General features: G+C 38.8%; 1 long non-coding RNA gene and 1 pseudogene across 2 annotated transcripts in view; both read left to right on the plus strand.

The window, feature by feature from the left end:
* Positions 1-7,969: 7,969 nt before the first annotated feature.
* Positions 7,970-26,042, plus strand: part of LOC309845264 — a 34,455-nt gene continuing 16,382 nt past the window's right edge. Inside the window, exons 1-2 of the long non-coding RNA XR_014301174.1 lie at positions 7,970-8,373; positions 9,388-9,649. This is a non-coding gene — a long non-coding RNA (uncharacterized lncRNA). The remainder of the gene's footprint in view (positions 8,374-9,387; positions 9,650-26,042) is intronic.
* Positions 19,372-19,974, plus strand: LOC309845070 (large ribosomal subunit protein uL23 pseudogene; annotated as a pseudogene). The gene has a single exon. The product of its transcript is annotated as a large ribosomal subunit protein uL23 pseudogene (transcript).

The raw sequence follows: 26,042 nt of genomic DNA on the forward strand, positions 1-26,042 counted from the left end.
ACATTGGGGTACAGGCACCCCTTTGGATCACTATTTGTATCCTTTGGATAAATGCCTAACAGTGCAATTCCTGGATTGTAGGGTAGATAGCTCTGTTTTTAACCTTTTGAGGAACTACCATACTGTTTTCCAGAGTGGGTGCACCAACTTGCATTCCCACCAGCAATGCAAGAGGAAAACTAACTTTTTTTAAAACTCTTCTTTGCATACAAAACCAATGGGAAAAAAATTAAGGCAATTAGGAGGAGCTCTCTTCCCCAAAGAAAATGAACAGAGGCACATAAAATTTTGCATTTAATTTCAGGGTTTTTTGAGCTCTTTAATGAAGAAGGAAAGATTCCAAATGAATTTTGAGCAGAACAATGAATGTCTCAACACTGGACAGTATGAGAACAGAGAAAAAGTCTACATAGTCATCTAATTTCCAAACAGGAATGTAACAAGCAAACAATTAACTACCAAAAGAGCATCCAGCAAAACATTTCAAGAATATACCTTGATGAAGTCAGATTCCTGGGAATGCCACTAAGAGTCAAGAGTAAGAAATCTATTAATTAGAATAATATTACAAGGAGACAAATCTTACAAGTATCTCGTCTCTCCTGAAAAGCTAAAAAAGCATTTACTAGAATACAAACTCATTTAATTTAAAAAGAATCACTTGTATATTAATTTATTTTTATTTATCCTAAGAAGGAAATTCCCACCCCAGCAAAAAAACCCAAACCATGCTTACTGAAGACAAAATAAAGTATCCCACTGAGGGGTGCCTGAGTGGTTCAGCTGGTTCAGCATCTGCCTTCAGCTCAGGTCATGATCCCAGCATCCTAAGATTGAGCCCCATGTTAGGCTCCCTGTTTAGTGGGGAGCCTGCCTCTCCCTCTGCCTCTCTCCCCCCTTATGCAATCTCTCTCTCTCTCTCAAATTAATAAATAAAATTTTTAAATTTTTTTTTAAATAGGAGTAGGGATAGAGTGGCTGGGTTATGGACACTGGGGAAGGTATGTGCTATGGTGAGTGCTGTGAAATGTGTAAGCCTGATGATTCACAGACCCATACCCCTGAAACAAATAATGTATTATATGTTAATTAAAAAAAGAACATAACGTAATTTTTTAAAAATAAAGTATCCTACTGGAATCTGGATAAGACAAGGATGTCTACAATCACCACAAGTAACACTGCTCCAGACATATTGACCAATGCAATTTGATGAGAAAATTTATAAGCACAAAACTTGGAAAGAAGAAGGTAAAAGTATCTTCACTTTTAGGTGATGATTATACATGTAAAACATCAACATCAGCTGCAAGTATTCAGAATAAAGATTCAGTTAAGAAGCACCTGGGTGGCTCAGTTGGTTAAGCCTCTGCCTTCAGCTCAGGTCATGGTCTCAGGGTCCTGGGATGGAGCCCCTCATTGGTTCTCTGCTCAGCAGGGAGCCTGCTTCCCCCCTGCCCACCACACCTGCCTCTCTGCCTACTTGTGATCTCTGTCTGTCAAATAAATAAATAAAATATTTTTTTAAAAAGATTCAGTTAAATCAGTTAAGAACAAATTAGTAGAAATCAAAAGGATTTTTTTATAAAGAAATCAATGGCATTTATGTATAGGAAAAAAGTTGAAGAAATTTATACAATACTCCATTTAAAATAACAATAAAAAAGATAAAATATTTCATATTAACTTTACAGGAAATTACAAAATCTATATGAACCTAAATGTACTACTGAGGAAAAAAATCTAACTTATGAGAAGGTATACCATGTTCTTGAATGGGAAGACTCAACATCAGAAAAATGTCAATCTGTACACATAAAAAATTTAAGATAATCAAAATAAAATGGTACAAGAATTAAGAAAAATAATTTCAAAATTGAAATAGAAAAATAGTCATAGTTAGGAACACTCTGAAAAGAAATCAGTGGGGACTATTCCTTTATCAATATGGAACATTTTATAGAACTCTATCAGAACAATAGGTTACTGACGAATGAATTGAATGAAATGGTACATATGGAAACAAAATTGATACTACAGAATTTTTTTACACAATAATGTGGCACTCAAAATTAGGAGTAGTGGAGATATAGTATATAAAATAATTATTAGTAGAAGCTGGTAGCCTTCTGAGAAAAATAAATATATTTATATCTATTTGTATTTTGTATCAAAATAAATTATAAAGATTGATTATAAAAATTAAACCAATAAGATTTTAGAGGATACTATTCCAAAAAACAATTACTTGGAGTAGAGAAGGGCTGGTATTAGGGTGAGACTTAGGGGTACCTCTGATGCAGAAATAAAGCACTTGCCTCACCTTACTACTTTGGGTTTGAATGTGGTCAAAGGAAGAAAACAAAGCCTAAAGAAATGACTAATACTTCTGATTACATGAGTTTCTACATAATCAGAACTATAAGCTAAAGTAGATATAAACTTAAACAAAGCTACAGAACAGATAAATATATATGTGAATTTCTCTGATTGTGAATTTCTCTAATATACAAAGTACTCACATAAATTAATAAGAAAAAGATCAACAAAGTCAATGGGGGAAAAAAAAAGTGACCAAAAGATATAAAAGTAGGGGCGCCCAGGGGCTCAGTTGGTTGAGCATCGACTCCTGATTTTGGTTCAAGTCATGACCTCAGGGTCCTGAGATCCTGAGATAGAGCCCCGGGGGACTCTGTACTCAGCACCAGAGTCTGCTGGAGAGATTTCTTTCTTTCTCTCTGTCTCTCCCCAAAAAAAAAAAAAAAAAAAAAAAAAAATACAAATGTAGAAGAAAAGAAAAACAAGTAACCTAAACACGAGTAAGACTATTTTTACAGCTTTACTCTGAGATACAGCTGACACATAACATTCTGCAAGTTTAAGGTGTACAACATGATTTGATAGATGTATATCTTATGACTTGATTACCACAATGAAGTTAATTAATATACCCACCACCTAATATAGTTACTTCTGTGCATGTGTGAGATGAAAACTTTGAAGACTACTCTCCTGGCAACTTTCAAGTACATAATACAGTGTTGTTAACTATTGTAACCATGCTGTACATTAGATCACCAGAAGATACTCATTTTATCACAGTAATGTGTACCCTTTGCCCATCTTCACCCTTCAGGAATTTCCCCTACCCTCTGGAAACAACCAGTCTACTATTTCTATGAGTTCCCTTTTTTTGTGGGCTTTTTTTCGATTTCACAAGTAAGTGACATCATATAGTTTTGTTTTTCTCTGACTTACTTCACTTAGTGTAACATACATGAGGTTCATCCGTATTGTCACAAGTGCATCAACAGAAACAGGCTGTTTCCACATCTAGGCTACTGTAAATAATGCTGCACTGAACATGGGAGTGCAGAAAATTCTCTGAGAGGTAGAACTGCTAAATCATAGAATCACTGTTTTCCTATGAATGTAACACTACATTAACTTCCTTCTTTTCATGTATTGAAAGAGTTAAAACTTTGATGAGCAGTTCAGGGAGGGTAGAGAAAATAGTTAGCTCCCACAGTACCACAGAGAATATAAATTGGTACAGCTCCTCTGGAAAGCATATATATCAAAATTATAAATGCATATGTACCTTGACCCAGAAATTCCACTTCTGGAAATTTTTTTATAAATATACTCACCCATGTTCAAATCATATATAAATAACATTGTGTTCACTGAAGCCATGTTTGTAAAGGTTTGGAAACAATCTAAGCACAAAAATTGGAACCAATTTAAGTGTCTCTATCTTCAAAGGACTAATTAAATAAATTCAAGTATGTGCACATAATGCAATATTGTATAGAAGCACAAAATAATTATATCCAAGATATACCATTATGTTAAAAAAACAAAATGCAAATATCTGTCTATAGCATGCTAGTGTTTGTATTTTTAAGGAATATATATGCACACATACATATGCATTAAACATGTGCAATTCCTATTTATAATATACACATTTACAGAAATCCATATATAAACATACATATCCATTATTGTATATATAGATCCACATACATATCCAGTTATGTGACCTGACAACATGTAGAAGGAAACATAAGAAATATTAATAAATACTTCTTACCTCTGGAAGGAAGGAATGGGAAAAAGAATTTTTACCTTTTTAAGTTTTGGATTTTCCGCTATCTCGCTTTATCACCCATTTCTTAATGTCGAATTTCAAAAGGTAATTCACCAAATGATGCTGATAAGCAGCTAGACATGAGGCTCTTGTTTTAGAGACTTTCAGAAGTTCAACCTCCCCAAATTTTTGACTGTTTCTCATAATCTGCTGGGCTGGTTCATGTGATTTTACATGAGTGACCACCTGTTTTGATTTAGTCTGTGAGCGGAGAATGATTTTTATATTTAAAAAATGTTTTTTGAATCAAAAGAGTACAAGGAATACAGTCAATGGTATTGCAATAGCAATGTAATAGGACGGATGGTAGCTAGGCTTGTGAGGGAAGTTGCATCACGTAGAAGCTCATCAAATCACTAAGTTGTAAACCTGAACCTAATGTAACATCAATGCCAGCTATACTCAAATTTTTTTAAATGGAAGATTTTTAATAAAGAATATTATGTGACACATGAAAGTTACGTGAAATTCAAATTTCGGTGTCCATAATTTGTTTTACGGTAACAAGGCCCTACTCATGTTGTTCCATACTGTCCATGGCCGCTGGCTGTGCTACAACGACAGAGGTGAGCGGTTGCAAATGGGACGAGATGGCCTGCAAAGCCTCAAACACTTACCATCAGCTTCTTCACTTAAAACATTTTCAAGGTTTGGGGTGCCTGGATGACTCAGTTGGTTAAGCATCCCTTGATTTCGGATCAGGTTGTGATCTCAGGGTCATGAGATTGAGCTCTGCTTTAGGGCTTCACACTCAGCGGGGCGTTCGCTGGAGAGTCTCTCCTCTGCCCATTCCCTGCCCCCCACTCTCACATGTGCATGCGCTCTCTCTCTCTCTCTCTCTCTCTCTCTCTCTCTAAAATAAAAAAATCTTTTTAAAAAAGTGATTAGTATCGGGGCGCCTGGGTGGCTCAGTGGGTTAAGCCGCTGCCTTCGGCTGGGGTCATGATCTCAGGGTCCTGGGATCGAGTCCCGCATCGGGCTCTCTGCTCAGCAGGGAGCCTGTTTCCTTCTCTCTCTCTCTCTGCCTGCCTCTCAGTGTACTTGTAATTTCTCTCTGTCAAATAAATAAATAAAATCTTAAAAAAAAAAGTGATTAGTATCTTTTGTAGACCTCCTCTCTTCAATGTCTACCAGAAATAGAAATACTTCCTACTTTTCCTGAAATGGAATAGTATCTTAGTTTACATGTTTGAACAACCCATTCATCGCTGAGCTGTTAAGACTGAGTTTTCTGTGGTCTTAATAAGTGCTTTCTTGGACTCCAATTGCCCAGAAATCTGATACTGAAATTAGTTTTCCAAGAGTTACATCAACGCCTTTCTTTCTACACAGCTGTCCTTGTTCCCAGCTGTTGGGCAGGTGCTGGGAAGAAATGGTAGCCGAAGTTCAGGACTCATGCTGATAAACTTCTGTGTGTCTCAAGACACCTTTTCCTACCACAGCTTACCTTGAAGAATTACCTAGTAAGAAGATTACCTAATGTTTGAGAGGTCTGAGTTCTCTATTTGCCTCTAGAAAATGCCAATATATATTCTTGGGCTTAATTTAAAAAAAAAAAAAAAAAGAAGAAGAAGAAGAAGAAGAAGAAGGAATTATATTCATCAGACTTCCAGGCTTTTCACCAGTAAGTTTGAAATTGTTGGCAAAAGCTAGCTTTCTATCTACATCATAAATCTGAAAAGCCAAGCTATAGGATTCATTCCCACTTAAAATTTATTTATATCCCAAGTTTGAAAATGATTAACAATTCAAGTTTGTGATTTAGCACTTTTGAGACTAAAGTTAAAAAAAAATAGGGTTATTAAATGACAAGTAGTTTGATTACTTCTGTGATTTTTTAAAAGACTTGTGCTTAAAATACATGTACTCTAGAGTTCCTTTCTACACCCAGAATCCCCTCAAAATTAAACATTTCTAAAAGCATCTTATATATCCCAATCATTTTTTAATCATTTACTGTAGTTAATCTTCTAAACTTTATCTTACTCCAAAGAGCAGGATAGTCAATCAGCTACCATAAAAACTTCTCACAATGTTAAAAATCAAAATGACACTGAAAAATGCAGAGAAGGAACACTTACAGAGATTGTTTGTATTGTCGTGTGTTGTTACAAGAATGCAACAATAGGAAAATATATATTAAATAGCTTTTTCCTAAAAACTTTAAAAAAATAAAAATAAAAACCTTGACTCTTGAAATCTTATACCAGATGTTCATTGGAAATTATTATCTTGCTCATATCCTTTCATCTCTAGAGAGAGATTTGATTTTCACTTTTCTAACTGTGCTACAGTGTACTTGAGAGTGAACTGGTAAGCTTAAGCCAGAGACCCCTGGACCCCATCCCCAGAAATCCTCATGGAATGAGCCTGGAACAGAGACTGAGAATTTACATTTCTTTCTTTCTTTCTTTTTCTTTCTTTCTTTCTTTCTTTCTTTCTTTCTTTCTTCTTTCTTTCTTTCTTTCTTTCTAAAGATTTATTTATTTATTTGACAGACAGAGATCACAAGCAGTCAGAGAGGCAGGCAGAGAGAAAGGAAGGGAAGCAGGTTCCCTGCTGAGCAGAGAGCCCTTAGGGGCTCTATCCCAGGACCCTGGGATCATGACCTGAGCTGAAGGTAGAGGCTTTAACCCACTGAGGCCCCCCAGGTGCCCCTGGAGGGGCCATTTTTACAAGTAAGTTTATTAGGTTCAAATTCCACCCTGCAAACACATTTTTGCCCAGTTAAATGTTATTTCAGTACTCAAGATGGTTTATAAAACCTATTAAGCTAGTGAGGGGAAATACCCAAAACCAATGCTGTGGTTTCCATTCAAAAGCAAAAATCACACTCCAGGAAAGAGGTAGTAATGAAAGCAGACATAAAGGGAACCCTTCCTGTGCCCCAGGGATTTGCTGAAGTCTGTTCAGGGATCATTTCCTCAGTTCCTTACCAGAAAAGTGAAATACTGTTACCCTCATTTTCCTTATGGTTTAGCCAGGGCCTAAAAACATTCAATAACTTGGTTTTTAAAAGATTTAAAAAAAAAAAAAAAAGTCACACAGCTCATTAGTGGAGCCAGTAGTCAAACCCAGCAAATCTGGCTCCAGGGGCAACACTCCAAACGAACAGCCATACTATTGTGCTTCCGATTTGTAAGTTGTGAAAAACATCATATTTAATCAAAACGAACACTGGGCCACAACTTAAAGTGTTCCGAGTATGTCCTTTATAAAAGAGGGACAATTCACATCACTTTCAATTAACCTTTCAGAGAAAAATTGTAGGCAGTCTCGCCATGCCCTGAATGGAGGCCCCACCCCCAACAAAAAAAGGACAAGTTTCTTTCGGCTTTTGGTGACTCAGTGAGGCTCAACCTGAGAATCTTGGGGGCAACAGAGGAAGAACAAGATAACTGTTATAATGGGCCCGTGATTAAAGGAGCGAGACTGATACAAAGTGAAGGTCAAGCAAAGCTTTATTTCGCGCCAAGCATCAAGAATCTAACTGAACGTTCAGGACCGCACCTCTTACAAGAGAGGGTGACCCTTCTCTGTTTCACAGTTTAGCTTTTAAAAGCAAAAGCCATGTGGTCAGGCTTGGCCACGCACAGTTGCCAATGAGATTGTAACACACACAGGAAACTCCACAGTGATGCTAGGTGACCAATTGAGTTACAATTTACCCTAGTAGACATTTGAACCAGCCTATTACACCTTGATTGGGATAGGTGCCCAAAGGGCGGGGCCCATACTCCTTGGTAACCAGGGAGACAGTATGCATCCCCCCCACTGATTGGATGTATCCACCTGACCTGACTCACCTTTGTATCTGGGTTTTATTACCTGAAGCTGGTTTCTGGGACTTGTCTCCAAGTAAATCCACTGGGGGCAGGGGAGCAGGGACAGTTTCTAAATAGGTCCTTAAATAACCTGACTCCAAAACCCCCAGCACACCCCCTCAGTAAAAACTCCCTGATCTAAATGACCCAGTATTCTTACTTCAGGCACTGTACCCACAGGAAAATTTTGCAGAGGACGGTTTACCTTAGGCAGCATTCTTGACTTTCTTGGAGACCTCTTCCGGAGTTACAGATCGCCCTCAACACTCCCTACTGGACAGGCTCTGGGTAAAGCCTTACTTCAACTTTTTGCTCTCCTCAAGATATTTGAGATTAGTATTTCCACCACACATCTGCGTTTAACAATGGAAAGCTGGAGATTTCAGAAGGTTCCAGGTAATATTAATAAGTGGGCTTTCAACGGCTTCTTAAAATCACCTGTTCTGTCTACCTATTTGTCACGTTGAAGTCTCTCTCCACTGCATTAATCCTAAGGGACATTTGAGAATTTTATTTACATTAATCATGTGTCCTTAGCATCCTAAGAAAAGTGTCAGAGTAAAGCAATGTGTCCCAAAAGGGCAGGTTTAGCTTGATTAGCTTTCATGCCTATATTTGGCAAATAACCTGTGTAAATCACCCAGTAGTCATAGAAAGTTACGGCTCTTGGTTCAGGCATGTTAATACTAATCCAAATCTTCATAGAAATTCCTTGGTAATTTGTTTCAAAACTTTCAAACTCTAAAATATAATAATTAGTCATCTGTCTTTGTTTTGTGTTAAAGTCTTCCCAAAGAAGAACAATCTCCAAGACAAGCCCTTCAGGGGAACGCTTTATGGGATGTGAAATTCTGAAATCTTTCTGTTCTGGAAGGCTTCTTCAAAAAGCAATGGCATCTCCCAGGACACCTGGGTGGCTCAGTGGGTTAAAGCCTCTGCCTTCAGCTCAGGTCATGATCCCAGGGTCCTAGGATCGAGCCCCCACATTGGGCTCTCTGCTCAGTGGGGAGCCTGCTTCCTCCTCTCTCTCTGCCTGCCTCTCTGCCTACTCATGATCTCTGTCAAATAAATAAATAAAATCTTTAAAAAAAAAAAATAGCAATGGCATCTCCTGCCAGAACAATGCTCCACTACAAATTGTTTTCCAGATTCTCTAAGATTATCGCTAAGTAGCTAGAGCGAGCATTTCAGGGAGAACCCTAAGGTCAAATATCCCCTTGATGTCGTAAGGGTCCGTTAAAATGAAGACCTACGGTAATTTAAAAAGACAAACCACTGTGAGTAGACGGTCCTTTGTCACCCGTCCTTCTTTCCACGAAAGAGGATCCCTTCAGCTAATGTGGACAGCCAGATCTGTTGTCGTCATTGCAAAACTTGAGGTGACTTACTCTTTTATTTCATTCCTTGTAGGAGATTGACGAATGCACCCGCGTACCCCCAGGCTGACCGTATTTATTAGCCGCCTTTGGAGCCAATTACCGTAAAAAGATTTCTCTAAGGGAGCCGGAAAGTAATCTCTAGAGGTTGCGAAAAGGTACACACCCTTCTGTAATTTTATCAGGGACTCTTAGCATGGGGCCGCTCAAACAAAGCCGGGCTCCTTAGCGCCACCGTCTTCAGGGCCTTGGGAGCGGGAGGAACAGGATCCCAGCCGGCATCCGTCTCCTTCCAGGTGGGTGTTGACTCCCTTTCAGCAGATGGTGGGTTTATGATTCTAATGTATTATGTATTTCTCAATAGACAAATATTTGCACTGGACCGGAATAAATAGGAAAACCTTCGTCAGCTTAGCTTCTAAAGAGTTCCTATAGTTTTAGGACACCTCAGCATTTAAACTGTTGTAGGAGATGAATGTGCCCTGAGTCCTTCCTTTGCTTTTTCTTCTGGTGAAATCCTGCCCCAACCCATAAAGGAAAATGGTCAGCAGACAGAAGCGTCCTGAGGTGTCTGGGATGTCTCCCATTTGGAGAGCTCTTTGAAGCATAGGGTGTAAGCCTACTTCAGCTCTAATAAAAGGATACTGGTCAGTTTCCCAACCTGAGCCAAAGCCTGTGGCCAGTCTAGTTTGCTTTCTCTAATAACTTACATTGTTTCTTTCCTTCCAATGGCATGGTCATATTTTATCCTAAATGTGAATGCCCTGATGAAGGAAACTGAGTAAGTGTTCAACAGGTTTGACAGAATATTAGTTTCACATTACACCTTCACAACATAAGAATGCATACCCGTCACTTCCACACGGACCTGGCTTTTTTGCTTTTGTTTTTCATTACTTATTGAAAAGGTGGAGATTCGTATTCAGTGTGGCTTCCCTGCTGAACTTGAAAGAACTGTCCCACGACAGGGGGAATGAGACGGATGGATTTCAACAGGATAATGACATTATAGAAAACAGATAATCTCCAAAGCAGCAACCCAAGAAAAGCAAGAATCAGCCACTGGCATGAAAATTATTTTCACAAATGCAGTGAATTTGAAGTCCTTTAAAATGTGGTATTTTGGCTTTTGAAAATTAGTAACAGTGGGAAAATTTATTTAAATGAATACTCGAAAAGCAAAATAATTTGACCCATAAACCCCATCCAGCATGACTGGAAAATTAGATTTCAGAAGGAAGATAATTTGATTCATCTGAATTTCTCTACAAGGAAAAAGCAATCAGCGTGAGATACAATTTCCAAGAGGCCTCTTGCATTTCCCTTCAGAAAGAAGATCCAGAGAAATGCAGTAATTGGATCTTCCAGTCATTCAAGAGTGGCTGGAAAGGCTCCTACTAGGAAGAGTCTCAGCACCTAGTGGGAGAAGCACTCTCACAATGTGGTGAGAGGTGGAGGAAGGTAGAAGTCAAGAGAAAGTCAAGGACGACTATCTGGGAAAGACTGAAAATACCAGAAGAGAGATAGACACACACTTACCTCAGCTGCCCCCTCCCCCATCCCTCATTCTCTCTCTCCCTCCGGTACCTTTTTGAGAGAAGTAAGGAGCAATGGAAAGAGAATTTTAAAGTTGAGGCTATGAGTTACTACATGAATCTCCATTAATGTTTTTTAAGAAGTGTAGGTAAAAATGGGAATCATATTTAATTACTTTTGTTGGATGAAGCTTTTTAGGACCTGGGAGTTTTTTGAGTTAGAATCATTTCTTTGATCAAATATTCTGCTTAATTATGATGCATAATCCATGAAGTATTATGTGTAAAGCATAGATATTAGGGGCACCTGGGTGGCACACTCATTTAAGCATCTGACTCCTTGTTTCAGCTCAGGTCAAGATCTCTTGAGGTCCTGGGAATCCAGCCCTGAGTTGCACCGTGCACTCAGTGTGGCGTCTGCTTTAGAGTCTCTCTGTCCCTCTCCCTATCCCTCCTCCTCCCCCCACCCCTCCTCCTCTCCCCTCGCTTAAGTGCTCTCTCTCTCTCCCTCTTCGTTAAATAAATAAATCTTCAAAGAAATAAAGCATAGATATTAGAACTTCTCTGTTATAAATAAATTAAAAAATATATTATTTGATTACCAAGAGAGCTTTCTAGTATCTCAAACTTCCAACACTCCCAAATAAATGGGCGGTTCTCTTCCTACTACTCAGACTCTGAGGAGAATTGCACAAAATGAATGCCTCTCTTGAAATATTTTCTTTTTCTTTTTTTTTTTTTTTTGTTACTTAAACTATTCATACTGCAGATTTCCCACTTGCCTTTCTGACCAATCTTCCCTGATATCCCCCCAAGCACTTTAATCAATTCCCAAACTTTGAAAGCACCAGGCTCTATACCAGGCTCTCCTTTACTTTTCATCTACAATCTCTCTATAATTTACCTCATTTTATTCTATTTTTTTAAAAATCCACCAAAAAGCTGATGACTTGCAAATTTCATTTCCAGCCCTGATCTCTCCTCTGAATGTCAGACTCATACACACAACTATATGCTCGGCTTATCCTCATTAAAAAACAAGACAAAACAAACTAAACAAACAAACAAAAAACCCAGTCATCGTAAACTTTAACATATGTCAAACCAAAATCCTTGTTTTCCACCCCACTCCCTAACTCAGCTTCTTCATTTCAGTAAATGGCACCATCTCGATTGTCAGGGTTTTGGGGAAATCATCCATAATTATTTTGTTCCTCACCTGCCACGGCCAAACTTTCAACAAGTGCTATTGATTGTACTGCCAAGATATATTTCTTTCCATGTGACCTTTCCTCTATCCCAATGTCACCCCGTAGGTTTATACTATTACCTTTCACATAACCTGCTACAATTGCTTCTTACTATTCTTCTTGATCTAGTTTTTCCTTTTGTAAGTTAATAAATCTCCTTTATTGTTTCACCTATAATAACCTTTTTAAAAAAGGAAACACAAGGGGCGCCTGGGTGGCTCAGTGAGTTAAGCCTCTGCCTTCTGCTCAGGTCATGATCTCAGGGTCCTGGGATCGAGCCCCACATCAGGCTCTCTGCTGCTCCTCTCTCTCGGCCTGCCTCTCTACCTACTTGTGATCTCTCACTCTCTCTGTCAAATAAATAAATAAAATCTTAAAAAAAAGAAAAAATGAAACACGAGTAACCCACTCCCTGACATAAAACCATGCAATGGCTTCCCAGAGGATGGTGGCTGTGTATGCTGTAATAAGAAAACCTAAATCAAATGGGCTTAAACAATAAAGGGAATTTGATTCAAAGTTTAAAAATCTAGAAGTAAAGCAGCTCTAAAATCCCATCAAATTCCATTTTCTGCATTCTCCAGCCATCCCCAGTGGTATCTCCCAATCATAGTTCCTAAGAAGTCTATAAGACACAATCGGGACAGCAGATTTTCTTGTTCATGTCCAAAAGGGGGAAGTAAGGGTGCAGTGGTTTGCCCCAGTTGGGTCTCTTGGGTCACAGGCTCACCCTTGAAACAATGACTATGAGCAGAGGACTGGAGGAAGCTGATTGGCCTAAGCCAACCAGGGCCCATTCCTGGAGCTAGAGATGGAGTTAGCTTCCCACTGAGGGGCGTGGGTAATGCATGAAGATGGAGAAGAGCCAGAAAATCCGAGTGCCTTGGTTCAGGTTGCTGTAACAGAATACCACAGAATGGGTGACTTAAACCACAGTCATTCCTTCCTCCCAGCTCTGGAGGCTGGAAGTCTGAGATCAGAGTGACAGCATAGCTGGATTCTTCATGAAGGACTCTCCCAGGTTTACAGACAGCTGTCTTCTCCTTATATCCTCACAAGACGCTGATGGGGGGGGGGGAGAGAGAAGGGGAGAGTAAGAGAGAGAGACAGCGGGGGAGGGAGAGGGCGCTCTCCAGGCTCATCCAAGGGCACCAATTCCGCTCCTGAGAGCACCATCCTCATGATCCCCTCGCCACCCCCGAGCCCCACCTCCTCACAGCATCACACTTGGAAGTCAAGATTTCAACATACGGATTTTAAGGCGACACAAACATTTAGTCCAGAACAGAGGACTAAATGGGGAAAACAGAGGTTAGGTAGGCAGCCAACAATGTCCACGATCCATGACCTGTAAGGTATTAACAATCCCTTTTCCTCTCCTAGCCTTCTTTCCAGCAGTCCCGTACCAGTGTCCCTCTCACCATATCCAGGGACAACGGTCCTTTTGTTACCCTTTAATGCCAGGAAGCTCACTGGCACCTCAGATTATCTGCATTCACTGCTCCTGCCTACATCACTCTTCTTCTGCAGCTCTTCACACAGCAGATTCCTTCTGTTCCTCTGATCTTAATTCATAAGACTGTCTCTTTCTCTGTGGTTTGTTTAATTAAATGAACTGTGACAGATGGACACACCAGCTCTCTAATCATGGGGTCCTAGAAATCACTACATTTCTGAGAGATTTTGGCACACACAGTGTAGTGACTTAAAAGTTCAGTCTACCTTTAATTACTATAATTTATATATAATCAACTGGAAGAGAAGTTTTATTTAATTTTAAAATAATTACTTATTGGTCATTTTCCCCTTTGATAGAAAAAGAAACTCTCAGAGGAACATAAAAAAAAAAAATCTTGAAACCTTGCTTCTTCAGCAGAGAAGAAGTCCTGTTATTTCAGCAACAACCCCACTAAAAGAAGAAATATAAATAAATACCTTTGGAGCTGTTGAGCCAGAGACATGTTTTCAATGTCCGGAGCAGCTGCAGTAACTCTGCTTACAGGAGGCCATGTTGCCACCTGATCAGAAGCACTGTCTGAAAGCGTCCCAACTCTCACTATATTGTGATCATTCCTTTTATGAATATTGAGAATTTAGACTCACCCATTGTAGTGCATAAAATCACTAAATTAAACTTTTAGGAAGATGATTGATCTCTGAAAATTAAATACTGTAGATGAAAACAATCTGCAATACTTAGCACTTTTACTATTGCAATGACTTCACAACTATTAATTGTTATACAAGCTTGCAAACATGTTGTGATATTTTGGAAAAAAGCTGGGGTTATGATAATTGATGTAGAGGAAAGTAAATTTTATAGGTCTAATGTCAAGATAAAACAAGGTACCAGAAATCTTTGATGCAGGAGATGCTTTTCATTGAAGAAAAGGGAAGAAATGGGCAACCCCAGCAGTTGTCCCTTTTCACTAGGTCCCTGTGAGACCTCATTCTAGCAGAGACCCAATTAATATTGATTACCAAGTGTCTATACAACGACAGTTCTTTGAGCAAAAACACATATATTGGTAAGGCAATGATGGGATGCTAACGCTGGCCTCATTTTAGAGCCTGCTAGATCTTGGACAGTCTTTGACTGTTCAGTTCAGCAATGCTTCAACCATTTAAAATGGTTTGTCATTTCCTTGTTTATGTATCCCATTGTTGCAACTATAGCATATGCCAGATTCCAGCATCTGATAGGTTGAAATATAATTTTTTTTTTAATGACAGAGAGAGACAGCGAGAGAGGGAAAACAAGGAGAGGAAGTGGGAGACGGAGAAACAGGCTTCCCGCTGAGCAGGGAGCCCAATGCAGGGGGTGGGGGGTTGATCCCCAGGACCCTGTGATAATGATGGGAGCCAAAGGCAAACGCTGAATGACTGAGCCATTCAGGCACCCCCGATAGGTTGAAATATAAATGAAAATGTAGCATGTGCATTTTACCAAAGTAAGATACAATCTATTGTAAGAAAGATTTATACATATATTATATATATGTTTATATATTTATATATTTTATATCCATCTATATATATATATATCACTAAAAACAATGAAAATGTTGATAATCTAACAATAACACATGATCAATTGTAAAAAGCATTCCCCTTTAAAAGCTGGTAAAACATTGAAAAATGTGCATCCTAGAATAGATGAGGTATGTTTGTCAAAGACAGAATGTAGTGCTAATCTTGATTTTTTTTCCTCAAAAGATTTATTTATCCATTTTAGAGAGAGAGAGAGAGAGAGAGAATGAATAGGGGAAGGGGCAGAGGGAGAGAATCCTTCAAGCAGATCTCCCTACAGCACCCCTGTGCTGAGCACAGAGCCTGACGTGGGGCTGGATCCCATGACCCATGAGATCACAACTCATGAGATTACAACCTGAGCCAAAACCAAGAGTTGGATGCTCAACTCACTGAGCCACCCAGACACCCCCACTATCCTTGATTTCTCAGCTTAGAATTACTAAGTCACAGGGATGACTGGGTGGCTCAATTGGTTAAGAACCTGCCTTTGACTCAGATTATGATTCCAGAGTCCTAGAATCAAGCCCACATTCTTCTCCCTCTCTCTCTGCCTCTACTCCCCTTGCTTGTGCTCTCTCTCTCTAATAATTTTTTTTTAAATCTTTAAGAAAAAATAAAAATACTAACTAACAGTTCCGTGGATCTCAGCAACTAGTTGAGTTACGAAAAGGTGACTTCTTGTATTTTGCTTCAAGTTCGAAAGAGGTAGTTTTAAATGCATTAAATATTTTTAGGTATATCTGGAATTGGACATTTTCAGTCTATACACCTAAAAGGCACATTGAGCTTTCTGACTTCACTTTCATTTGCCTCCACACTTTTCAACATAGAATGAAAGTTTTGGAGATAATGCTTAATAGATGTTTGACCTTGAACAAGCTATATCACCTCTAGGTTTTTTTCATTTGTAAATGAAGATATCGGTGATAAGGGCTCTTTTATAGCCTTGTTGTAAGACTTCAGTAAGGTGTGTGAAGCGGTAGGAATAAATGGTGCCTAGCCCATAGCAAGCACTGAGTAAATGGAAGCTCTAATTATTTCACATCCATTCAAAATACACGTGTTAAGTAGCATACAATTAAGTTCTATTGACATGCCCATTGGAAGGGGGAGTAGGAAAGGAAAGCATTCCAGATATTATTGCTAATTTAGGAACCACCTCAAAACTTCGAATCTTAAAAGAACTATTTTGTTGTGTACCCTGATTCTGGGTGTCAGGATTTCACACAGGACATAGTTCTATGATGTTGGGGGCCTCGGCTGGGAAAACTCAAAGGTAGGGGAGGATAACTCATCAGTCAAAGGCCATGACCATCTTTCTTTTCTTTCTTTCTTTTTGTTTTTTTTTTTTTTTTAGAGAAAGAGAAGGGGGGAAGGGGATAAAGGAAAAGGAGGAGAGAATCTTAAGGAGGCTGCATGCCCAGTGCAGAGCCTGATGCAGGACTTGATCTCACAACCTGAGATCATGACCTGAGTGGAAATCATGTCGGATGATTTCCTGACTGAGCCATCGGATGCTGAGTCGGATGCTTAACTGACTGAGCCATCCAGGTGCCCCAAGGTCATAACCATCTTAAGGTATCTTTGCTCCTCTGTTTGGCAGCTGATGCTGGTTGTCCTTTGGGACCTCAGCTAGTCTGTCAGCCAGAAAATGTGCATGGATATTTTCCTTGTGGTCTGCCAGCAGACACTGGGGTGCCCTCACTGTGTGGTGGCTGGGTTCCCAGAGCAAGCATCCCAAGAGAGTCAGACAGCAACTGTGTTGATTTTACAGCCTAGCTTGGAAATCACATTAAGTCACAGAGCACCACCAGATTTATGAAGAGCCCACATTTTAAGAGGAATGTCAGAGTCACATGGGAAGAAGAGCAAGTGAAATGGAAGATGTCATCACAAGCTGTTTGGAAAACACCATCTGCCAGAGAGAATGAGAAAAATGTGAGGGACAGAGACAAAATTCAAGAACAACCTGAAAGGCGAGCACTTCTTATGGCATAGCCGTGCACCAAAACATTTGAGAGAGACACTTGTTGACATTTGGAAATGTCTAGTAACTACCAGCCTAGTGCAGAAAATCATTCAGAACTATCAAAAAGATGATTATGTTCATATACTCAGAAAGAGAACAGGTGCTAACAAAATTCTCATAGTCGCTTTTCAAACTAAGCTAATCAAAGCTAAGAAGAAATAAAGTTGTTTTTGGATATATAGATACTCAGGACCTATCATAAACTAAGTGAGGAGAGACATTCAGTAGAACTAACATGTGCCTAGAAAAGCAAGCTAAAACAACTCTGGTCATAAGGGTTCTGGCTTTTTTTAAGATTAAATTAAAGAATTCATATGAATTAAAAAGTGACTTTCCTTGTGCATTCATATCCAACGTGCTTTAGTATAATATTTACTTTTCATATCTTATTTTTGAAACATTATGAGATTAGTGTCACTGCTCCCACTTTATAGATAAGAAAGCTGAGCCTCAAGAGGCTAAAAATTTGCCTTTCTACCTGAACCCTAATTCCCTGCACTTTCCCTTCCTTACACAATGCTTTTGATTTGATTTATCTTGTAGAGGACGTTTTAAAGTACCAAAATAGACATTTCTGGCCAGAGTTTGAAACAGGGAAATAGAATTCAAAGTACTATAGAAAGCTTTATATTTTTAACTACCAAAAACATTTTAAAGAGGGCACTGAATGTCCCAGTCAACAACAAGCTCAACAGGCCCTTGAAGCAACACAATTTGAGAGGGGCCCATCACACAGGGCCTGTCTTGACAGAGAGGATGTTTGTGAGGACAAAGAAATGGGATGAACTTCAAACAGAAGTCAGGGAGACTTCTTAAGGAAAGAAACGTGAATTTTTGAACAAAAAAGTATAAACATTCATTGGTAGTTTCAGAAATCATTAGGGACAAATGAGTAAGAGAAATAGAAATCTGAAGCTGACTGGGCTAATTAGCTAGAGAAATAAATATAGATGTTAAATCAGTGCTTCTGAAGCTTCATGGTACCATTAAAAAAATCACATTGACAGCAAAACATTTCAAAAGTTTTAACCTGGAAGATTCTTCTTCAATAGGCCCACTTTTTTTTCTTTGTTCTTTAACTTCTTAGGCTGTAACCTGAACTCCTTAGAGACATAGTTACATTTGCATTTTTCTCACTGCCTAATTAACATGCCCATCCAGATTTCTGTCAGATAATAAATTATTTTATTGAGCTAGTAAACTCTTTTTATGCAGAAAGCTTTCTTTACAGACTGCACAATAAAGGCACTTTATTGTGGTTTGTGACTTAAACCAAAACGAATGTTGGGTGTTTTTTTTAAAATATGTGTCACAACGCAAAACACATGATAGAACTGAACTTTAAAATGTAATCTATTCCTGATACTTTCATCTAAGCAGTACATGAAGCTCTCCTATAGCATTGGCTACTATCTAACACCTTACTCAAGAAGTTAGCGGAACTTTATCATTCTTACATTGTAAAGTGAAAACAACTCACAGGTATGGCCCATAGCAGAAAATGGAAAAAGCAAATTTAGAGTATTAAATTACATTCTTCCTACAAATAAGACAGTTCTGACTATTTAAGTGGGGGGGAAGCCCTTTGCTGAAGCCTCTCACAGTAACGGTTCACATAATAGCATTTTATAACAAAATGGCAGATTCACCCAAGCTATTAATTGCACAAATTTGGAAATCTCCACATGAGAGTTATTTTAAATGCTTCATGTGCAAGTATGCGTGTGCCTCCCACACACACACACACACACACATAGCAGAGTAAGTAAAGAAATAAGAGGGAACACTCTCTCTTTCTCTTTTTTTTAAAGATTTTACGTATTTAGGGACCCCTGGGTGGCTCAGTTGGTTGGACGACTGCCTTCGGCTCAGGTCATGATCCCGGAGTCCCGGGATCAAGTCCCGCATTGGGCTCTCAGCTCCATGGGGAGTCTGCTTCTCCCTCTGACTTTCTCCTTGCTCATGCTCTCTCTCACTGTCTCTCTCTCAAATAAATAAATAAAATCTTTAAGAAAAAAAAAAAGATTTTACGTATTTATTTGGGGGGGGGGAATGAGCACATGAGGGGCAGAGGGAGAAGGAGAAGCAGACTCCCCACTGAGCAGGGAGCCCCCAGGATCGCAGGATCATGACCTGAGTCGAAGGCAGAAGCCTAACCGACTGAGCCACCCAGGTGCCCCTCTCTCTTTTAAGTGTCCTTATATATTACCTAAAGCTAGTTACTGGTGGTTTAAATCCTATTCAAAAGCTTCTATATCGCCTTTTACGAACATGGCACCGAGAGCTAAGAAGGAAGCCCCTGCCCATAGCAAAGCGAAGCCAAAGCAAAGGCTTTGAAAGCCAAGAAAGCGGTGCTGAAAGGCATCTACAGTCACAAAAAAAAGAAGATCCGCACATCACCTACGTTCCGACGACCCAAGACTCTGCGTCTCTGAAGGCAACCCAAATACCCTCGAAAGAGCGCCCCCAGGAGAAACAAGCTTGACCAGTGTGCCATCATCAAGTTCCCCCTGACTACTGAGTCAGCCATGAAGAAAACAGAAGACAACAACACACTTGTGTTCATTGTGGATGTCAAGGCCAACAAGCACCAGATCAAAAAGGCTGTGAAGAAGCTCTATGACATTGATGTAGCCAAGGTCAACACCTTAATCAGGCCTGGTGGAGAGAAGAAGGCATACGTTCGGCTGGCCCCTGACTATGATGCTTTGGATGTTGCCAACAAAATTGGGATCATCTAAACTGAGTCCAGCTGGCTAAATGTAAATACAGTTTTTTCATGATTAAAAAAAAAAATAGCTTCTATATCTGAGACATGATTTTTTAAGCTTTAGGTTCGAAATCTAGAATAACCAATTAAGAATGTGTTCATTTGTTTGTTTGTTTGTTTGTTTTACCGTTTTACCATAACACTATCATTTGGGGTGGGGGGTGGGGGAGATAGCAATTAAAATATTCCTGCAGCTAGCAAGAGAGTACCAGGGGATCTGTGTTTGCTATTTTTTTCTGGTTCATCTGACCCAAGATGGATGGATGGACTTGAACAAAATCGTCAGAGGCTGATCCACGCTTCCTGGTTTCTGTAAATACTCTGGCTACTGTAAACCAGTCCCTACAAAGAGAGATAATTTCATATCCAGACATCTGATGAAGGTTCACCCTCCTATAAATGATGGCTACTCAAAGGGCCATGCTTTACCATCTTCAACACATCTTCAAACACAGAGAAAATATTCTCTTTGGGAAATGACCATAAATTATTCATTTGTACCCAAGGATTTAAAGTCACATCTATTATTGAGAAGGACATACTTTGAGCCATTTTTCAGGCTTTGATTTGGAACTTCAAGTGGGACCCAAGGGGAAGGTAACTGGTTAGTTAGCAAAAGCCCATACTCACATGCTGAGCACAGAGAAGCCTAAGATTTGTTAGAAGAGGTTTTTTTAAGAAGGAACTATATATACTAAAGTATATGAAAAATCCCCCTGGATTAGAAACTGCAATTTCCTTCAACTAGGTTTTGTTTTGTTTTGTTTTGTTTTGTTTTTCGTCTGTGTGTGTGTGTGTTTTGTGGTTTTTGCTTACTACCTTCAGAGCACTCAGAGCCTCCCAGACACCCTTAAACACTATCAGGCAGTAAACTGACAAAGACTGCTGACTTAGTTAACAGATCTGAAACTCCCCCCCAAATCCTCAGTGAATGCCTCATTCATAGGACATAACACGAAATAGACTAGTTAAAAAATAAAGTAGTTTATTTTGAAGTTTAGATCATTGGATCCAGCTATTAAATGGAGAACAGATAAAAAACAGTCTGTTTTTAATATATAAGAGAAGTTGTATAAGAAGCATTTATCTCAAGTTTTTAATTAATTTATTGTCTTAAATAGGTTAATGTTCCCACTTGAAATCTTATTTACACCATTTTCTGGCATAGACCCACTTTTCCAAAGGCATATCAAAGTTTAACGTCAACCTAGCCGGATGTTCATTATCATACTACCATAAAGTCCAAGTTAATGAAAATTGACAGTGTGACTTTATGGCAACACAAAGGCACTGTTCCAAAGTGGTACTTACCCTTTATACATTTGTATTATGAAAAGTGTTTAAGCCAAAGTTAACTTTCTTTTCCTTCTACTGTACCTAAAAGATTCATTAATGGCCAAGATTTGGATTGAAAGAATAAAAAAGGGACCAGAAATAAATGATGGTCTGTAAAAATTATTCCCTCTCCTTCAAGAGTCATGAAGCTACTCTAGGGCTTTCCAGAAATAACTCATAGACCAAAATAAACCTGGAACAAACATCTTTGGGTCTTAGGGTCAAGGTAAACCACAATCCTTCCTAAAAGGAAGTACCTTCCTAAGTGTTCCACTGACCAGTGTTAAATAACAACATAATCTGATTTTTAGCTTGGGGTACCTGGGTGGCTTAGTTGGTTAAGCTTCCAAGTCTTGATTTCAGCTCAGGTCATGATCTTGGGATCCCAGGATCCTGCCTCACATGGGGCTCCACACTCAAGGCAGAATCTGCTTGAGAATTCTCTTTCCCCCTGCTCGTGCTCTCTCTCTCTCTCAAATAAATAAAAATTTCTTTAAAATCTGCCTGTTGGCTTAAATAAAGGACAATTTACAGGAATGCTTTGCTGGCTGTTTGATTCACAGTCACATCGCTGGTTCCCTTCAGCACTCCTTAGCCATGTGTATCGTGGTCAAGCACCCATATTTTGAGTGGTGCTAGACTCAAATCCCAGTTTAGCCATTTCTTTTTTTTTACTTTTTTATTTATTAATTTTTTAATTTTTTATTTTTTATAAACATATATTTTTATCCCCAGGGGTACAGGTCTGTGAATCACCAGGTTTACACACTTCACAGCACTCACCAAAGCACTTAACCTATGTTATTTTATTATTTTTAACCTGTGTTAGTTTAGATAAGTCATCTAATTTGTGTCAAAGCCTCTGCTTCTTTATGTAAGAAATAGTAATATTAATACCCACTTGACATATTCTTTCAAGAGAGAGAAATAATGTAGCAAAATGCCTAGCTCAGAGCCTAACAATTGTCTGATTATGATGATTATTTATTCAATAAATGTTTTTATCCAGTATCACCACTGTTACCTTTTATGAATTCCAAAGAATCATGAGTCAGATAAACAGGACTGAATCCCATCCTGATAGTCATGTATTTAGAGCTCTTTACTGCAACAATCCAAGTGTAAAAAAAGGAGAACATTGTGCTCACCTGCCACTAGGAGGCATATTTTCTGCCAACCTGTTCATGTACTCTAGCATACACCATCTGTATGTGAGGGCTTTATAGAATATTTACATCTCACGTTTATATTGTTTAATAATTGTTTGAAACTTGGGCCTTCATTTTTTTTCTATCTGCAGGTCTAGCCTCCATGCCTGCCTCATCTGTATGTTTTAGTATATAAACAAAACTTCAGGGCGCCTGGGTGGCTCAGTGGGTTAAAGCCTCTGCCTTCAGCTCAGGTCATGATCCCAGCATCCTGGGATCGAGTCCCACATCGGGCTCTCTGCTCAGTGGGGAGCCTGCTTCCTCCTCTCTCTCTGCCTGCCTCTCTGTCTAGTTGTGATCTCTGTCTGTCAGAATAAATAAAAAATCTTAAAAAAAAAAAAATTCAGCCTTTAGAATCAGACAGACAAAAGTTTGATTCCTGGCTCCAACAATTACTAGTTGTGAAACCTTGGGCAAATTACTGACTTCTACAAACCTATTTACTTCATCTATAAAACTGGAATACTAATTGCCTTATGATAGTATTGTGAGTATTAGAAACAAATAATTGTATGTTCTTGGCACAGAGTTGACTCTCAATGGGTGAGAACAAAACTGTTTCAGTTTTTGTGTTATTTCTGCCTAATTTTAAGCTTTAGTCTTAAGCTGAGCTATTTTGGTCTATCCAAGAATAAAGATCTCATTCTGAACCTCCATTTGGGGACAGGATAAAGTATCTGTGCTTCTCTTATTTCTCTTGCTAAGTACAGCTATAAACTATGGATGTTATATTTTAAAAAGAGAAAGAGACATAGAGAGACAGGGAGAAACCAAGAGAGAGAGAACCTCTCAAGGCAGAAAGAAAACAAACCAGATAGAGAACTTGAGACCCAAAGAATGGCACTATATTGGATTCCCTGGGTTTTCTTCTTGCCTCAAATATCCTAAATGTGGTCAAGAAGAAGTTGGCAACCTGAAACAACTAGTGAATGCACACAAAATAAGCTCCAAGAAAAACCTGCTCTTCTAGTCAGAAGACCAGGAAAGAAACAATCCAGCAAGACATAAAAACTTTTAGACAGTAACAACAGTCCTCTAGCCAAAATCTATGGGAAAATCTGTATCTTCTCTATAACCATTGTCAGCAAAGACTAACCAGAAAGCCAAGACTTCCATCACCATTTGGTGATAATGTGGCATCTCTCCCAGGTGAGGTGGTGTCAAGAAGACCAAGAGGAAAGTGAGGACTTTCACCTGTCTTCCCATCTCTCTACCCTTGGGTTGTCAGTAAAGGCTATGTAGGAAAGAGTAATGAGGTACCCCTTCATTTCCCAGGCAGGATGTTACCCCTGGAGGTCCAGTGGGAAGTCTGAAGTCCCACCCTTACACAGCAGTAACAAGGCCCTCAACCCTAAAGACCATGTTAACAGAGGTTGAGTGGAAAACTTGGATTTCTATCACCACTGAGCAGTAAGGAGATGGCTCCCTACTTCCCTCATCCATATGGTATCAGATGTGTCACTAAGAAAACATATTTAAATAAGACCAGAATCTCATAGCATAATGCCAAAAATATCTGAGATCTATTAGAAAAATAAAACACTCATCATACCAAGAACTAAGAAAATCTCAACTTGAGTGAGAAAAAAAGATAATCAATAGTGTCAGTAGTGTGATGATACTAATGTTGGAATTATCAAAGAGTTTAAAACAGTCATCATAAAAATACTTCAATGAACAATTGCAAATATACTTGAAATAAATGAAAAAAATGGAAAGTCTAGCAAAGAAAGAGAAGACATGAAGAAATTTTTAAATGGAAAAACACAACTGAATTTTTTTTAAAGATTTTATTTATTTATTTGACAGACAGAGATCACAAGAAGTCAGAGGGGTGGGCAGAGAGAAAGGAAAGGAAGCAGGCTCCCTGCTGAGCAGAGAGCCTGATGCAGGGCTCGATCCCAGGACCCTGGGATCATGATCTGAGCCAAAGGCAAAGGCTTTAACCCACTGAACCACCCAGGTCCCCACAACTGAATTTTCTAAAAAATGGGTCGACTCACTAGCAGAGTAGAGAGAAACAAAAAATCAATAATCTTGAAGAGAGAAGGGGAGAAAATCAATCTGAACAACAGAATAAATACGTTGAAAAAAATAAATAAATGAACACAGTCTCAGGGACCTACGGAATTATAACAAAAGATTTAACATTCATGTCACCAATATTTTGGAAGAAAAAGAGAAAGACTTTTGGGATTGAAAGTCTTTGGAAAAGTAATACTTGACAAATTCCAAGTTTGGCAATAGACTATAAACCCACAGAATCCAAACAGGATAAACCCAGAGATATCCACAGCAAGACATATGATAACGAAACTTCTGAAAACTAAAGACAAAGTCTTGACAACAGAGAAATGGCACATTATTGTATCTACTTACAGGGATAAAACAATTGAAATGACAGCAGATTTCTCATCAGAAACCCTGGAAGCTAGAGAAAGGGACACTTTTCAAATATTGAAAGAAAGAAAAACAAAACAAAACTGTGAACCCAGGATCCTGTATTCCATGAGATATTCTTCAGGAATTAAATGGAAATCAAGACATTGTCCAGTAAAGGAAACTTGAGAATTTGAGAACCTTTTGCCAGCACCTACTCTAAAAGAATGACTAAAGAAGGGGCATCTGGGTAGCTCAGTTATTAGTATTTGCCTTCAGCTCAAATCATGATCGCAGGGCCCTGGGATTGAGCCCTGCATTTGAGCCCTACTTCAGGCTTCCTGAAGCCTGCTTCTCCCTCTCCCACTCCCCCTGCTTGTGTTCCCTCTTTTGCCATCTCTCTCTCTCTCTCTTCAAATAAACAAATAAATATTTTTTTAAAAAGCATGGCTAAAGAAAACCCTTAAAACAATGCAAATGTTAAAAGAGTGAACCTAGGAATTTCAAGAAGGAAGGAAAAATATAAAAAGTAAGCATTGGATAAATGCAATGGATGTGCTTTCTTCTCTTGAGTTTTCCCAATTATGTTTGATGCCTGAAGCAAAAATTATAATATAGCATGTAGTGCTCAAGATATGTAAAGTAAATATGTTAAGACTCTTATATTAAAAGAAGGTAAAGGGACTCAGAGGGAAGTAAAGTTTATCCCCTTTACTCAAGTTGGTAAAATGCTAATGGCAGTAAACTGTTATGTATATATAACTTAATACCTAGAGCTACAACTAGAAAATATAAACAGATACACTCAGAAATACTATGGATAACTCAAATGGAATTCTGAAATGTTGAAGTAGTTAAAAACAGGACTATCCTACAATCCAGCAGTTGCACTACTAGGATACCCAAATACCCAAAGGATACCAAAATACTGATTCAAAAGGGGCACATGCACCCCAATGTTTATAGCAGCATTATCAACAATAGCTAAATTTCAGAAAGAGTCCAAATATCCATTGACCAACGAATGGATGAAGAAGATGTGCTATATATGCAATATTACTCAGTCATCAAAAAGAATGAACTCTTGCCATTTTGCAACTGTGACTGAAACTAGAGTGTACTGTACTAACTGACATAATTCAGTCAGAGA

This window comes from Mustela nivalis, assembly GCF_964662115.1.
Source record: "Mustela nivalis genome assembly, chromosome: 12".
In the NCBI taxonomy this organism is placed as follows: Eukaryota; Metazoa; Chordata; class Mammalia; order Carnivora; family Mustelidae; genus Mustela; species Mustela nivalis.